Genomic DNA, 15,835 nt, shown 5'->3' with positions numbered 1-15,835 from the left:
CGCAATTGGAGTTCTGGAAGGAAGTGAAACCAGCAATTAACAGCTGGCAGAATCCAGGAAATGCTCTTGGTCCATATCTGCTTCTCCGTTTTGCATTTCCTCTTGTCTTCTTTCTCTTTGAAGACTCTGTTTCTCTGGCCTTAAGTCCACAGTGTGTGCTACAATTGCAGGCAAACTTTACTCTGGACTTAATTTCGGAATTCCTGTGTGAGAGAGTAATTGGCCCATTTAGTTCAGGTTGCCAGAACTTTAACAATCACTTGTGGCCTTAGAACAGATTATCTACTGTAAATTTGGCTGCCTAGAGATTGCTTCTGTGGTTTTTCTTGTAACAGCATACTTAAAAATAATTTTGAAATGCTCAGTTTTCTGACCTGCCCTAAATTTCATCAGGGGCAAGAGAACAACTAAACATATGAAATAAATTTAAAGTAACAGTTTAAATTTAAAATAAAATTTGTTCCGTGATTGCTTCCCTGAGTCATGCTTGTTCAATAGTATAGTCACATTTTAGATGGGGGATTGTGAGATGGACAATTGCCATGGAAGAAGAGTCATTTATGAGTTTGGCAGATACTCCAGAAATAGATGTCTGTTGGAAGTGCAGTTTGGATGTAGCTTACAGTTAAAATTTATGTCTTCAGGAAATGCAATTACAAGTGTCATAAAAAGATGTTAAAATGAAAGCTAATATCATCATATTACATGCAAACAAAAATAAAATCTCAGAGTCTTGGAGAAAGAAAATTACATGCAAAATAATATTAGATTAAAAATGCAATATACAATTTTAGGACACTATATACAGAAGATTAGAAAGACCAACCCAAAAGGTCAACTTGGGTGATTTCTGGTTTTCTTGTGTAATCATGGGTAATTTTGTTTACTTTATACTTTAACATATGAGTTGTCATAAGTGAAAAACTATTGCTTTTAAAACTTAAAAAGGTTATTTTTATAAAAAGAAAAATAACACTTTTGCAGTAGGAATATTATTATAATAGTGGAAAAAGTGCTTTGATAGGCTAATGTATAAATAGAAAAGAACAACATATCAGATTACTGTATTGAACAAGAGTAATGCTGAAGAACATCCAGGTTCCTTTTGAATAAACATTTCCCAGTTGAATATCTAATTATTCCAGTACTTTTCATTAGAAAGATTTTCCTTGTCCCCCAATGTATTGCTTTGGTACCTTTGTTGGAAATTAATTGATTTTACGAGTGTGAGTCTATTTCTGGGCTCTCTATCCTGTTCCATTGATGTTTCTCAGTCCTTATGCCAGTATCATACTGTCTTGATTAATGTAGCCTTAGTAAATTTTGAATTCAGATAGTGTAAATCCTCCAACTTTGTTCTTCTTTTTCAGATTTACTTGCGTCTTCTAATCCATTAACATGGTACATATGTCCATTTATTGGGGTTTTCCTTAATTTCTCTCAGCAATGTTTTGTAATTTTTAGTGAAGAGGTCTTGCATGTTTAATTTACTTCTAAATTTTTATGTTTTAGTTGCTATTGTAAATGAAAATTTTTAATTTTATTACCATTAAATCAGTAAGTTATAAAAGAACAATTGATTTTAGAATATTGACAATGTATCCTGCAACATTTTAAAATTTGCTTATTAGTTCTAGTAGTTGCTTATAGGTTCTCTAGAATTTTCATACAAACACATTAAGCTCTTTACTTCATTTTATTGCCCTAGTCCACTGGCTGGGGCCTCCATTGCAACGTTAAGTGGAGACATCTTTGCCCTGTGTCCAGTCTGAGAGGAAAAACTCTTATTCTCTCACCACTGAGCATTATATTAACTGGAAGGTTTTCATAAATATCCTTTTTTTTTTCTGGCCATACCACACAGCATGTGGGATCTTAGTTCTCCACCAGGGATCAAACCCATGCCCCCTGCGGTGGAAGCGTGGAGTCTTAACCACTGGACCGCCAGGGAAGTCCCCCATAAATATCCTTTATCAGGTGAAGGAAGTTCCCTTCTATTTCTGGTTTACTTAGATTTTTTTTGTTAATATAATATCATGAGAGTTTTTTAGATTTGTCAAGTACTTTTTACACATCTATTGAGAAGATCCTATGATTTTGTTCCTTTTATCTGTCAATACAATGAGTAATATTGATTGACTTTTAAATGTGAAACCAACGTTGCATTCCTGGGATAAACTCTTCTTTGTCATGGTGTATCATTCTTTTAATATATTGCTGGATTCCATTTGTGAATATTTCGTTAAGGAGTTTTGCATCTATGGTTATAAAGGATTTTTTTGTAATTTTCTTTAAAAAAATAAAATTTACGTTTTGTTTAGATTAAAACACATTGTACAACATTTTTCTCACCAGAATAACAGCAATAATTTCTGTATTATTTTTATATAAGCAAAAAAAAATTCCTATTTTTCCCAGGTAATTTTTATAAATCAAAACAAGGCAGGGCTTCCCTGGTGGCGCAGTGGTTGAGAGTCCGCCTGCCGATGCAGGGGACGTGGGTTTGTGCCCCGGTCCGGGAAGATCCCACATGCCGCAGAGCGGCTGGGCCCGTGAGCCATGGCCGCTGAGCCTGCGCGTCCGGAGCCTGTGCTCCACAACGGGAGAGGCCACAACGGTAAGAGGCCTGCGTACCGCAAAAACAAAACAACAACAACAAAAAACAAACAAAAAAAACAAGGCAGTAGGTATGGTCATGGAGAGAAAAAACAGTCAAATAGATGGTCAGTAGCCTTGGCTTCTGATTCTATCTTGACCATGAAACAAAAGTGTTCAATGTACGCCTGCTAGGAAGACTATACTCAGCTAAGGTATAAATTCGACAATGATTGTAAATAACATCCAGAAGAAGAACCACAGTGGATTGCTTTCTATTCGAACTTCAATTTTCTACTTAATGGAGACAAAATCTACATTGCAATCTCTGTTTGGTGATCTCAAAGTTTATTCTACTTGTTGGTAATTTCCTTAACTGCCCATTACAGATTTTTAACCACATACTAAAACACCTACTAGTCAATGGTCAGTCCTGAGCTTTATTGCAGTATTTTTTGAAATATATTCCTTCTCCCCACACCTCTCCAACATTTATTTCCTCAAAGAACTGGAAACTAATACCTGATAATTTGATTCATGGCAGTAATAATGTTCTATTTCAAGTGACTCAACTAAAATTTTCCCGGAGTACCACCAAGAGAAATCACAGAGAAATGAAATGTTCTTTCAATGCTGTCTTCTGAAATGAGAGGTTTTCAGAGAATAAAAGTTCAAACAACAGCCATTTAACCAGCAGTTTATCAATGTTTAATGCATTCAATGGAAGGCTCAGAAGCAAATAGTCAGTGATTGAATGGCCTACATACACCTTAGAGCTTTTCCTCCAAATATCAACTGTAAGGATAAAACCAATTTTTAAAACTTCTCTTAGGTATTTTCAGTGTTTTGTACGCGGGCCTCTCACTGTTGTGGCCTCTCCCGTTGCGGAGCACAGGCTCCAGATGCGCAGGCTCAGCGGCCATGGCTCATGGGCCCAGCCGCTCCGCAGCATGTGAGATCCTCCCGGACTGGGGCACGAACCCGTGTCCCCTGCATCGGCAGGCGGACTCTCAACCACTGCGCCACCAGGGAAACCCCCAGTGCTCTTTTTAAAGTACTTGTAGGAAACTCTGGCTTAAATTCATAGTTTGATATATGTGTCTACCATTAAATTAAGATCATATTTTATATCAAGATTTATGTTAAACAAAGTAAAGTTATTTGACCTCTGGTCTGTTGAAATATTTCTTAATTACGCTTAAGATGCTTTCATCTAATTTCATTGCTCTCATTCTCAAACTTCATCAAGGAAGAATACACAGGACCTTCAGCCATGCATAGACATTAAGAAAAAATTGAAGTGAGACAGGTAGGGGGCTTTGTACATGGTTAATGGAAGTTCTGTGTCCTTTTCTCTGTGTTTTGTTTGATTCTCCAACAATGAAGGTTGGCAGAGAGTGTGTTGGGAATGGATAAGTCACTTTGGTACATGTTGGCATGGTGTTGAATGTGAGCTGTTCCAGGACTGGTGCTATAAGACATAAGCATTTAAGAACTGCGAGGTACCCATACATTTGTTTTCTACATCTGTCTCTATTTCTGCTTTGCAACTAAGATCGTTTGTACCATTTTTCTAGATTCCATATATATACATTATTATACGATATTTGCTTTTCTCCTTCTGACTTACTTCACTCTGTATGACACTCTCTAGGTCCATCCACATCTCTACAAATGACACAATTTCATTCCTTTTTATGGCTGAGTAATATTCCGTTATATATATGTACCACAGCTTCTTTATACGTTCTCTGTTGATGGACATTTAGGTTGCTTCCATGTCCTGGCTATTGTAAATAGTGCTGCTATGAACATTGGGGTGCATGTGTTTTTTTGATTTATGTTTTTCTCTGGGTATATGCCCAGTAGTGGGATTGCTGTATGTATGGATACCAGTGGGGAAAAGGGTGGGGTGGGAGGAATTAGGAGATTGGGATTGACAAATATACATTATTGATACTATGTATAAAATGGACAACTGATGGGAACATGCTGTATAACACCGGGGAGCTCACCTAGTGCACTGTGGTAACCTAAATGGAAGGGAAGTCCAGAAGGGAGGAGAGGGGATATCTGTATGTGTACGGCTGATTCATTCTGTTGTGCAGTGGAGGCTAACACAACATGGTAAAGCAACCATACTCCAATAAAAATTAATTTTTAAAAAAACCTAAGAAAATTTAGAAAAAAAAGAACTTGTGAGGTACTATTGTAAGAAAATATCTTTAACGTCCTGCATAATGTCTTTCATTGTTGGGATACTAATTATTTGTTTATACTAATTCTTAATGGTTAGTTGAGATTATCTTGCTGAGCCCAGAGGAAGTTCCAGGAAATTCCATTTAAATATCAAGTTTGGTGCTCAATCATGGCTTTCTCAAATCAAAATTTACGATAAACATAAATATTTTCCATCTCTTCATAGAGTGCAACTCTGCTGCAAAGAAATATTGGAAATGCGGCCCTGGAAATTTTTTCCAAAGGCTATTTTAAAAAATAGGATATTTTTATGAACAACAATAATAATTAAAACAAAATCTGTTGATGCACTACAGAGAACAAAAGCTCAATCAACTATAAAGTTATTCTATCTAACATTCGTTAGATTCGTATCATTATTTATACCATCTAAACACAAAACGAGTATTTACAGGAGTTCTACAAAATTTTCAAAAGCATCATACCCACCTATTCATTGAGACTGGCAAACTTCCTTCAGTTCATGTGCCTTTTATCCTTCACTGTTCTGAAAGAGGACAGATATTACATTGTTAAGTTCTAAAGTAGTTGTGATCAACAGAAAAAAGAACAAACATCTTTAATTTCTCCCAAAGCAACAGATACTCCCACAACAGACGCTGCTTTTGACAACTACGTATTTAAGGCAGAGGAAGAATAGACTGTGTAGATATTTTGGGGTGGTTTCTCTAAAAGTCTAGTTACCATGAGTTGAGTTTGGGAGAAAGTCCACTAGACATAATCTAAGCCAGACCACATCAGTGCTCCATGTTTGTCCCCCACTCTTCCATTATCAGAGTGTGAAAGTTCATAGCCAGAATTTCTGCATCAACTTCAGAAGGTAGAAAGCTCATATTCCTCTGTCTGGATTGAGATTCATTGATGAACCTCATCAGTACTGGTGATTGCTCCTCCCCTACTATGTCCATCTTATTATCAGTGATAATGGAAGAGGTGAGCCTCTCACTTCCCTGTTTCTCTCCAATGGCACTCTTGCAGTGTCCAGCACCTATTTCTGCTGTGTTTTCAAAAGGATGGATGTGTAACTGCTACTGTCTTGAAGCACTTTCTCAGAACTGCCTCACCAGAATATCCTCTGCACTCCAGCAGGAGAAAAGATATCTTTAGAGATTTTGTCAGCTTCATGTTAATCCAGACTTGTGCTTTATAAAAATCAAACTTCAGATGAAGATTTTAGCTGCTCCTTGTTTTCTTTCTCTGCGAATTTTAAGGATAAAAATGCCTTCAAATCTTGTTCTTTACCTTCTTCCTGTGCGTTGGAGTGGTGAGGATTGCTATGGTTTCTTTATTTCTGAGTTTGTTCCTGTTCAGAAGTTTTACCATTTCTTTTTCTGTTTGTGTTCTTATTTCATGATCACTCAGTTATTTTACTAATTTTCAATGTCTCCACGTGGATTGTTCAGATGACTGGTGAAATCAGCTACTGCTGGCATAGCATAATCTCAAAGAACTCCTTTTTAAGTACTCGTTCTACAAACCATAGGTTTCTTAAAGCATTTGGCAGTAATGTTTGCTTAGCAGATCAGGTGTTTTATCTTCTAAGTCACATATCTTACATTTCTTCACCCACTTCTGGCTTCTGTCCAGATCTTTCAGGAACCTAAGGAAAGTCAGATTGGACTGCATTATCTTCCATGTTCAGTTGGGGGCTGTGCAAAAGTTTGATATTGTCGCCCACCAGCCAGCCAGCCTGCTCTTCCCTCCCCTCCCCCCAATTCAGGGAAGCTTGTCTGCCTGTTGGTAGTGGAGGAAGGAAACTAAATTAGGTGGGCAGTTTGACATGACTGGTGTTTTAATTTTCTTTTTTAAAAATGTCTGTGTCAGATTTAGTATCAGGGTCATGCTAGCCTCATAAAACACATTGCAAAGTGTTTCCTCCTCTTCTGTTTTGGAAAGCATTTGTGTAAGATTGATCTCTTACCTAAATGTTTAGCAGAGTTCACCAGTGAAACCATCTGACCCCGATGTTGTATTTGAGAAAAGATTTCGATAACAAATTCAATTTACTTAATAGGGCCAGTAAAATTTCCTATTTCTTCTGTGTCTGTTTCGGTAAGTTGTTTTATTCAGAAATTTCATCTAGTTGTTGAATTTATTAACATAAAGTTGTTTACAATATCTGTAGCATCTGTAGTATATTTACAATATCTGTAGCATCCATAGTATATTCACACATTTATTCCTGATATTGGTAATTTTTCTTATTTTTTTCTTTATCAACCTATGTAGGGCTTATCAACTTTGTTATTTTCTCAAAAAGAAAAAAAATTTATGTGTTAATTTTCTCTTTCATTTATCTATTTTCTATTTCATTGATTTCTCCTCTTTGCTATTTCCTTCATTCTACTTACTCTGGATTTACAGATCTTCCTCAACTTACAATGAGGTTATGTCCCAATAAACCCATTGTGAGTTGAAAATATCCTAAGTCGAAAATGCATTTAATATACCTAATCTACCGAACATCGTAGGCTAGCCTAGCCTGCCTTAAACATGCTCAAAACACTTAACAGTAACCTGCAGTTGAGCAAAATCATGCAACACAAAGCCTATTTTATAATAAAGTGTTGAATATCTCATGTAATTTATTGAATACTGTACTGAAAATGAAAAACAGAATGGTTGTAAGTGTATCAGCTGTTTACCCTGTGATTGTGGCACTGACTGGAAGCTGCAGCTTGCTACCGCTGTCCAGCATCCCAAGAGAGTATCATACTACATATCGCTAGCCTGGGAAAACACCAAAATTGTAAATTCAAATCCTACTGAATGCACATTGCTTTTGCACCATTGTAAAGTTCAAAATTCGTAAGTTGACCCATTGTAAGTTGGGGACCGTCTGTACTTTGCTCTACTTTCTCTAGGTCTTACTGTAGACTCTTAGGTCATTGATTTTATACCTTTATCCTTTCCTTATCTAGGCATTTAAAAGCTATAAATTTTCCTTTAGCTGTAGCTCACAAATTTTGATATGCTATATTTTCATTATAATTCAGTTTGAAATATTTTCTAATGTACCTTGTCATTTTTTCTTTACCCATAAATTATTGACAAGTATGTTGTTTAATTTCCAAATATTTAGGTTTTATCCCTCCTACATATCTTATTGTTGTTGATTTCTAACTAATTGCCTGTGATCAGAAAACATAGTCTGTATTATTTCAATCCTTTAAAATATATTAGAACGTGTTTTATGGTCCAGCAAATGGTTTATCTTGGTTAATATGCCATGTGCACTTGAAAAGAATGTTTATCCTGCAATTGTCAGGTGTAGTGTTCTATAAATGTCAATTAGGTGAAGGAAGTTATAGTGTTACTGAGATCTTTTGTCTATTTGTTCTGTCAATTGCTGAGAGAAGACTCCACTGTAATTGTGGATTTGTCTCTTCCTTTAATTATGTTACTTTTTCATCTAATGTATTTGAACCTCTTTTATTAGGCACATACATGTATGATTCTTATGTCTTAATAAATTTATCCTTTTTATTGTTCTAGTGTGTCTCTCTTTATCTCTAGTAATACTCTTTGCCTTGGCATCTGTTATATCTCATGCTAATCTACCTATTCCAACCTTCTTATGTTTTCTGTTTGCATGATTTATCTTTTGATATCATTTACTTTCAACCCCTTTGTATTTTTATATTTTAAGTTCATCTCTTATGGAGAGATTATGTTGGGTCTTATTTTTTTTATCTATTCTGAGAACTTCTGACTACTATTTGGAGTGTTTAGTCCATTTACATTTAATCCAATTATTGATATGGTTGAGTTTGGACCAACCATTTTACTAGTTGTTTTCCTTTGGTCCCATCATTTTTGTATTTGTTTTTTGATTCTCTGTTCCTACTTTCTTAATTTCTTTTGATTTAATTGAATCTTTTTGAGAATCCCCTTTCAAGGGATTGTGGTGTTTCAGTTATATCATTTTGCATTATTTCAACTGGTTGCTCTAGGAACCACAATATATACAGTATCCTTAATTTTTCACATTTTTCTTACATTTAATATTGGACCATTTCATACAAAATATAATGGTCTTTCAAAAAATATAGATTTTTAAGCTCCTTTGTTTATTTTTTAGTTGTCTATATTTCATCTACAAATATTATAAATCAAACAATAAAATGTTATAATTTTTGCTTAAACAGTCATACATATTTCTAAAAAACTACGGAAAAAATCTTTTATATTTAGCCATACATCTATCATTTTTGGTACTTCACTTTGAACATTTGAATGTCCCTTTGGCATCAATTTTTCTCAACTGATGAACTTCTGTGGTTTTTTTGTACTGCAAGTCTGCTGATAAAAAGTTCTCTTAGTTTTCATCTATCTTTATTTTGCTTTCATTCTTGAAGGCTATTTTCACTACGCTGAATTGACTTTTTTCTTCTTTCAGCATTTTAGAGATGTCATTCCATTATCTTCTTGTATCCAGTGTTTCTGACAACAAATCATTGTTAAATCATATCATTCCACTGCATGTAATAAATTAATCTGTAGCTAGTCTGCAGTTGCTTTCAAGAGTTTCTTTTAAACTATGGCTTTTAGAAGTTTGACTCTGATGTGCCTAGATATGCTTTTCTTTGTATTTTTCCTGATTGGGGTTTACTGGACTTGTTAGATGTGTAAATGCATGCCTTTCACCAAATTTGGGGAAATTATCACTATCATTTCCTTATTTTTTTTTCTCTCTTATTCTAAGACAGCAGTACACAAATGTTAGACCTTTCTACAGTGCCTGCATAGCTCACTGACACTCTTTATTTTCTCCAACCTTTTCTTTCAATTTTTCAACTTAGACACTTTCTATTGATCTATTTTCAAATTTACTTACTCTTTTCTCATTTCGATCTGTGTCAAGCCACTTTGTAAATTTTTAATTGTAAATACTATATTTTCCATTTCTAGAATTTTCAATTGGTTCTTTTTTGTGGTTTCAGTTTCTATGCTAAGATTTTCTATTTGTTAATCATAAATGTGTTTTCCTCTAAATCCTTGAGATGGTTATAATAGTTGCTTTAAAATCCTTATCTGCTAATTCTAACATCTGGGTCATCTCAAGGTCAGTTTCCACTTCTTGCCTTTCTTTTAGATTTAATTGGCCTATTTGAAGTTTACCCCATGTGTATGTAGTTCAGGGATCAACCAGAGATTTTGGCCAAGTCTATATACAGAATCCCCCTCTCCCCACCATGTCTATCGCTTTCACCTTTCCAGGATTCCAACCCCCCTCAGGTTCCAGCTGTGTGGTGTCCCCAGACTCTGACCTATGGCTTTCCAAGCCAGTAAGACTATGGATTTCTATTAGAATTTTAGCCACTCAGCAAGCTGAAACTAGGGCTTAGCCTCAAACAAAAATCTGTATCAAAACAGGAAAATTACCCTGTGCCATTTACTTCTTTCAAATATAGATTTACTTCGTTTCTCTTAGTTCTGCTGACTGCCTTCAAATTATTATATTTTGTATTTTAGTTAGAGTTTATAGTTGTTCTCTGAGAGTGAGTTGACTGATAGAAGCTACTTTTCCACTACTGGAAATCTATTTGCATTACTTTTTAATTCACTGAGAAATCAGAGATTACTAATTAGTTTTCCCATTACCTCATGTAGCAGTTGCCTGGTGTTGGTTGTAAGTAGATTTTCTTTGACTCTACCACTGTAAAATGTTTAATTTATTCTTTTTTTTTAAAGAGATTCTCTCTTTTTTAAATTTATTTATTTTATTTTTGCCTGCATTGAGTCTTCGTTGCTGCGCACGGGCTTTCTCCAGTTGTGGTGAGCGGGGGCTACTCTTTGTTGCGGTGCGCGGGCTTCTCATTGCGGTGGCTTCTCTTGTGGAGCACGGGCTCTAGGCACACAGGCTTCAGTAGTTGCAGCACGTGGGCTCAGTAGTTGTGGCACATTGGCCCTAGAGCACATGGGCTTCAGTAGCTGTGGTGCACAGGCTCAGTAGTTGTGGCTTGTGGGCTCTAGAGCTCAGGCTCGGTAGTTGTGGCTCATGGGCTTAGTTGCTCCGTGGCATGTGGTATCTTCCTGGACCAGGGATCGAACCCGTGTCCCCTGCATTGGCAGGCAGATTCTTAACCACTGCGCCTCCAGGGAAATCCTTTGATTTATTCTTTGATTGATTGGTTATGTTTATCCCCACATATTTATCAAGGATCTGCTATGTCCTAGGTACTGGATACATAAAAGTGAATAAGGTACAGTCTCTGCCCTCACAGAGCTCAGAGTCTAGTGCTATACTTTTATTACAGTAGTGACTAGAACACATATAGAACATTTCAATCATCCAAAAAGTTCTAATGGACTGTCTTGGTGTAGTGGAAGAGAATGATATGAAAATGCATCACTAAAATATAGCGTGAGAAAGTATAAGAATAGAGTTGTATATAAGGTATGGCACTTGAGCAGAGGTGATACTACTTACTTGTTATTACAAAGATCCAAAGGGGAAATGATTCTTAAGCTGAATTTTTATTGATTAGAAGGATTTGATCAGTTATCCTAGGAAATATAAATAGTGTATCAATAAGCTCTGAAGACTTGAAATAGATAAGGGAACTACAAGAAAACTCCTGACTCTATGTATCTATTTTAGGGTTAGTTTTACTACATAAAACTGTTCTGTAGTACTTTCTCACAGGAATTAAAAACATTTACTTAGTTAATTATATTCAAAAGAGTATATATTTTGTTTTTCTTAATAAGAAAAAGAAGAGCAACTACAGACATGACTCTGAATCAACTGCATAATCAAATTTCAATTCACGTAGCCTATCCCTTTGCCAAGATAGTTAGTGATATTGAGGAAATAGCGGTCTGTCAACAGATTTGACTACCACTGCTTTTAGACAACTGAAAATAGTAAATCTCAGGTGTTAGAATATCAACCAGGAACTACATAAAAGTTCTTCTCCATTAGGTTTTGGACAGGTAACATATATTTGCTTTTAAATATCTTGTTAAAACGGAAAGTTTTACTGTATAAAAAAAGCGGTAGTAATTTGTACCACCCACCAATTGAAAATGCTGCATGAATGATTAAAAGAGTTTCATGTCTTTGTAAAGAGTTCTAAGAACATAATGATTTATCACTGTTCCAACTGCTGTCTTTTTTTTTCCTTTCGTGTCTTGACAATTTTTATCATACATTCCTTACTGGTGATTTAGTAGAAGTAGTAGGAAGATCTTAACTTGAACATTACACAACTCCCTTATTTAAACTGCGGGCTATTTGTTCCAATTGCCATTTTACTTATTTAACAAACTTTTATTGATACCTCATTATATGCCAGATATGGTTTGAAACTGGGAGCCCCAAACTGAAGAAGCATAGTCTCTTTCTTTAATGAGTTCATAGTCTAGTGAACATATAGAGAAATATTTGCAGTAAATTTTGTAGTAGAGGGATGTTCAAGTTGCATGTGGCGGCTAGCCTATGCAGTCTTCATAAAGAGGTTAAATTTCAGTGTGATGTTAGGAGTATGTCAATTTTTAAACCTCATTAAATTGAACACTTATAATTTATGCATTTCAATGTACTTAAATTTTACCTGAAAAAACTGTAGAGAGATATTGAGCCCTAGTTAATAGGATTGCTTTTTACAGGGGTATGGGTTGGCAATTCTGAGAAGTCCTTCTGTGTACTGTAAGCTTAATTTTTATATATATGAATGATATAGATATAGAAATATGTTCTTAATGTTAAGCGTATTGATTGTGATAAATATACTATTGTTTATAAGGAAAAGTCCTCACAAAAATGGTCTTTAAAGTATTTAGGGTAAAAGATACCATGACTCCAGCCAGTTCTCGAATAATTCATAAGATATATAAATACAGACATAGGTAGATAAATATATATAAAGAGAGAGAAAGGCAGAGAGACAGAGAGAGAATGATAAAGCAAATGAGGCACATGTAGATAACTGATGAATCTGGATAAAGTTTATTTAGTAGCCTCTCATACTATTTTTGCATCATTTATCTAAATTTTAAATTATAACAAAATTAAAAATTATGGTAAGTTTCACTTACCCTTAAGTTATAGAAAACTAGGGACTTCCCTGGCGGTCCAGTGGTAAAGACTCTGCGCGGCCAATGCAGGGGGCGCAGGTTCCATCCTTGGTCTGAGAACTAAGATCCCACATGCCGTGCAGCACGGCCAAAAGATTTAAAAAAAATATGTATATATATAGAAAGCTATATTTTAGAAAGAAAACATCACTTCCACAATAATAACAAGGAAGTGCAAGATAAACTATAAAATTATAACTCTTTTTGAACCCGTCAGAGAACTAAGTTTGCAGGATAGCCAAGAAGTCTGAAATTTAAAGAAGACAGCCCCTTCTAAGGATATAAGCACTGTCACACCTGGGTCAAAGCATGAGAGGAAGAGAAGTTGATGCCATATAAGGAAAATAAAAGAGAAAGAATAGGACAGACAATATTTGAAGTGCTAACAAAAACAACGTAAGGAGAAAGACTTCAAGATGCACATCGAGGAAGTACAGGAAACCCCAAGCAGCATAAATGTGAGGAAAAGACATCCACCTAGACAAATAACAGTTAAACTGCTGGAACCCAAAGATAAAGAAAAAAGCTTGAAGGCAGTCCAAATAAAATTACAGCAGATTTCTCATTAGAATATATACAACCCAGAAGATAATGGAGTGACATCTTTAAAATACTGAAAGAAAAAAGAAAAACCTACCAACTCAGAATTCCACATAGATTCAGAGAACTGCCACTTCAGGGAAGTTTTCAGAAGTGCAGTTGTCAGGTGCACACTGGATATCCCCTCCAAAGCCGAAGACGAATCGCTGCATCTTGAAGCCCCGCCTCAGAGAAGGAAGCACGGTACCTCGTAGGCCTCTTTGAGTTCTAGAGGCAATTCCTTCCACAGCTAAGAACACATTGGGTGGCATGGTGGCTACCAGCTTTGAGTGGTGCCTGAAGCAGGAAAAGGCTCTGCAGTAGATGCAGACCAGGATGCAGGCCTGTAATCTGTGAAAGGTTAGTTGGGAGGCAGAAGAATATGTTAGGAAGGGTCTCAAATTGCAGTGTTGCCCTGCAAAAGTCTCAGCCAGCCCAACGGGAGGTCCAGAGCAAAGATTGCCTGGTGGAGGGTTTCCACATTGATCAGAAATGGCCTAGGCCCTGGTACCTCTACTGGGCTCATACACTGGCTCGAGACTGCCTCGTAAAAGCACAGCCTCAGCTCAACTGCTGTGGTGGATCCCAGAGGCCCTTCAGTCAAGGCTATCAGCTAATTGTACCTCTCACAGCTCGTCTGCTAGTTCTTTCTTGAAGGGAGACCCGAGTAGCACCTCTGCGTGATGGCCATACCTGCCCTTTGGAAATAATTCTCTCTCTGCTTTCTACCAAGATGCTGGTGTATGTGTCTGTGTCTGTGTGTGTCTGCACGCTCGTGCAACTGGCAAAGATTTAACACGTTAAAGAAGGAACTAGCATGATGACAATGATAGTTTAAAGAAGGAGAGGAAGAACTATTATATCTAGTCGGTGAATGAAAAGAATGCTGAAGTAAAATTACAAATTAGATGGAAACTGATCAATGTGCTATAAAACAATAAAACCACAATCTGTAGGATTTACTTTTTCTACTGGACAGGAATAAACTGCAATATATAGATCTTCTATAAGTGAACGTTAACTTTACAGAGCCTTTACAGAACTTTACTAATCAATAGTAAATAATCAAACAAAGTTACCTTCCCCTAAAACAGTGGTTCTTAATGGGGCCAGAGTTGCACTCCCCCACCAAGATACTTGACAATGTCTGGAGACATTTTTAGTTATTACAACTGAGGGGAGGGAGGGAGGGGATGCTACTGACATCAAGTGGGTAGAGGCCAGGGATGCTGCTAAACAGCCTACAATACACAGGACAGCTCTTACAACAAACGATTACCTGGCCCAAAATGTCAGTAGTGCCCAGACTGAAAACCATGTACAGATAACACTTCACATGGCTTATTAGACAATGCTCCAGTATGACATAGAAAGGACATACGAAGCACAGTTTTAATGTCTCTTGACCTCATTCCCTTAACTGTAAAATTGGGATAATGATAGTAGCAACCTCATATAGTTTGGGGGAGAATTAAGTAAAACAATTGTCGATTGTATTTTTACACAAATGGCCACCAAATATATATCCCATCCCAGGTGGGGTTTACGTTCCCTCTCCTTGAGCCTGAGTGACCCTCTGTAACTGCCTCTTTCAGTGGGGCACAGCCGAGGTGATACTGCATGACTTCTGAGGCTGGGTCATAAAAAGCAATGCAGCTTCCTCCTGGCCGTCTTCGTTGGGATCCAACCTGAAAGAAGTCTGGGTATTCTGGGGAATCAGAGGAGGGTCTACAGTGAGGGATCTGTAAAGTTAACGTTCACTTATGGAAGATCTATACATTGCAATTTATTCCTGTCCAGTAGAAAAAAATAAATCCTACCGATTGTGTTTTTGTTTTATAGGACATTGATCAGTTTCCATCTAATTTGTAATCTTATTTCAGCATTCTTTTCATCCACTGACTAGATATAATAGTTCTTCCTCTCCTTCTTTTAACTATCGTTGTCACCGTGCCAGTTCCTTCTTTAATGCACTAAGTAAATCTGTGCGAGTTGTACAGACACACACAGACACACACACCAGCATCTTGGTAGAAAGCAGAGAGAGAATTCTTTCCAAAGGGCAGGTACGGTCATCATGGAGAGACAGGGAGAGGTGCTGGATGTTCCAGCCCCAGCTCTTCCAGTCTCACCAGCTCAGCCACCAGACGTGAACAAACGAGTCTTGGAGATGCCCCAGTCACCATCTGACTGCAATCTCGTGAGGAACCTCCAGCCAGAGCCATCCAACGGAGCTGCTGTGGAATTCCTGGCTTACTGAAACCGTGGGAGATAACAAACGATCATTATTTTAAGCTGCCGTGTTAGGGGACGGTGTGTC

General features: G+C 36.8%; 1 protein-coding gene and 1 pseudogene across 10 annotated transcripts in view; one reads left to right on the top strand and one right to left on the bottom strand.

Annotated features, from left to right (window-relative positions):
• LOC149748132 (uncharacterized) overlaps positions 1 to 15,835 on the top strand; it is a 176,460-nt gene that overhangs the window by 18,898 nt on the left and 141,727 nt on the right. The gene's annotated exons all lie outside the window — the stretch shown is intronic.
• On the bottom strand, positions 4,584 to 6,799 carry LOC115802112 (52 kDa repressor of the inhibitor of the protein kinase pseudogene; annotated as a pseudogene).

Source organism: Delphinapterus leucas, chromosome 10 (genome assembly GCF_059928025.1).
Source record: "Delphinapterus leucas isolate spDelLeu-1000000601 "Yukka" chromosome 10, BTC_Dleu_Yukka2, whole genome shotgun sequence".
Lineage (NCBI taxonomy): Eukaryota > Metazoa > Chordata > Mammalia > Artiodactyla > Monodontidae > Delphinapterus > Delphinapterus leucas.
The sequence above is the reverse complement of the archived record's forward strand: the minus strand, read 5'-3'. Positions and strand labels throughout refer to the sequence as shown.